Raw genomic sequence first — 2,188 nt, 5'->3', positions numbered from 1 at the left:
CTCCATTCTCTGCATATTCATGTATCTACCTCAGAGCCTCTTAAGTACCTCTATTGTATCTGCCTCCACCACCAGTGTTGGGTGCCTGGAATGTGTTGCCAGGCACCCAACACTCTGTGTAAAAAAAAATTGCCCCACACTTCTCCTTTGAGCTTTCTACCTTTCACTTTAAATACACACCCTCTGCTATTACACATTTTGACCCTGAGGAAAAAAGTGTACCGACTGTCTGCTCTATCTAAAGAGGAACATTTTGTCTCAGGTGAGATGTCTAACTGCAGATTTGCCATTTTATATTTCCTCAGGTTCAAGGATTTAAAATTCTTCCAGACCCCCTTTTCTTCCCCAGTGCAATTAATAACCTAGACACATGCACTTTTTAAAAACTAATGGGGAAAATTTAGCAATGGTGATGGAACAGTTGATACAGGTTCTTCTGGTGAAGCATTATTGACCTGGAACACTAACTCTGTTTCTCTCTCCATGGATGCTGGCTGACCTGCTGAGTTCTTAACACATTTTCTGTTTATGTATTTTTTTTGTATTCTGATTTGTTTAAAGTCCTGTTTATAATAGGAATGTTCACTCTCTGGGTATCAGAGTTCCAATCCCTGTGTAACAAGTTATTAAGTTTAAATGGATAAATCTGGTAATTTGTGGACGTGCCTTGAACAAAACCTAACTGGTGGGCAACGTCCTTTCAGGAAGGGAACACATCAACTGCACTTGTTCTGCCCAACGTGTTACTCCAGTCCAACTCTACACAGTTAACCCATTGTGCTTACAATCAAGAGGGTCATTTGCTTACTGCATCAGAAAGGGGCAATAAAATGGGCCTTTTGCCATTTGCTCAGAAAGTAACCCAGGATATCCACCAAATTTACAACTGGGTTTCAGAATCAATTTTAGAGTTGGGAAAGTGAATAAATTAACCACAGAATACAGAAGACGGAATATAGCGAAGAGATTGTGGAGAGAGTGGAAATGGAGATCATCAACAGATTTAAGTTGAAGCTTGATAAATATTTGGCAGAGAAAGGACCGATTGGTTTCAGGATCTAGGCACTCTCTCAGGGCTTTTAGTAATCTTGGGAGAGTCTAGATTAACAATGTTAGTTTTAAAGAACCCAGTTACTCTAGTTGAACCACAAAGGCAAAACTGAAGGATAAGAAATTAACAAATGGTAGAAGCTTGGAAAAATGACTTCCTTTAAGAGAACACAGGGTTACTGAAGACAGAGAGAGAGCGAGAGACTGAAGAACATGGCTGGGTAAGTGGTGCTTGAAACCATCAAAATAAAGTCAGACCAGGGCATGCTGTAGATATATCCCATTCCCAAAATTTCTTGCAAAGATATAAAATAGAATCTAATAAAATGGCAGTGCTCAGCTGCTTCAAAGATCTTGACCAACATCCAGTTAAGAAATGGACTAGAGTTGCAAAATTAGTTTAGTAATGGCAGTTCAGGCTCTACCTACTCTGGTAACTGCTTGGTTTACTGGGCAACTTATGTATTCTAGAGCAAAGTTGCTTAACCACACAAGCTCTTATTTTTAATTAAAATTGAAGAACAAGATCAGCAACTAAAAAGAGCAATTTACGTTATATTAAGAAAATCTTAATTTAAAAATTTAATATTTAAATGCATTGGAGAAATTTGTACCAGTTAACGGGTTTGTTCCCTTTTGTCCCTAAGGTGGGTCAGTAGTTTAAGAAAATACCTATTATGACAAGAAATACATAAGGATATTTCAGACTTACCATCAATCATCAGATTAGTGCCACATGGCCCAGATATCCCTGGATGAGAAAAAAAAGTCCATTGGTTTCCCACTCTCTGGTGAACCCTGATGGGAATGAGGAGGGTGGGGGGGGGGGGAGAGAGAGGGGGGAGGGGGAGGGGGGGGGGAGGGAGGGAGAGGGGGTGGTGGGAGGGAGGGAGAGGGGGGGGGAGGGAGAGAGAGGGGGGGGGAGGGAGAGAGAGGGGGGAGGGAGAGAGAGGGGGGAGGGAGAGGGGGGGGGGGAGGGAGAGGGGGGGGGAGGGAGGGGGGGGGGGGAGGGAGAGGGGGGGGGGAGGGGGGGGGGGGGGGAGGGAGAGGGGGGGGGAGGGAGAGGGGGGGGGAGGGAGAGGAGGGGGGAGAGAGAGGGGGGGGAGGGAGAGGGGGGGGAGGGAGAGAGAGAAGGGGA

The sequence above is a fragment of the Pristis pectinata genome, chromosome 9, assembly GCF_009764475.1.
Source record: "Pristis pectinata isolate sPriPec2 chromosome 9, sPriPec2.1.pri, whole genome shotgun sequence".
Classification (NCBI taxonomy): domain Eukaryota; kingdom Metazoa; phylum Chordata; class Chondrichthyes; order Rhinopristiformes; family Pristidae; genus Pristis; species Pristis pectinata.
This window is presented reverse-complemented; position numbering follows the sequence as displayed.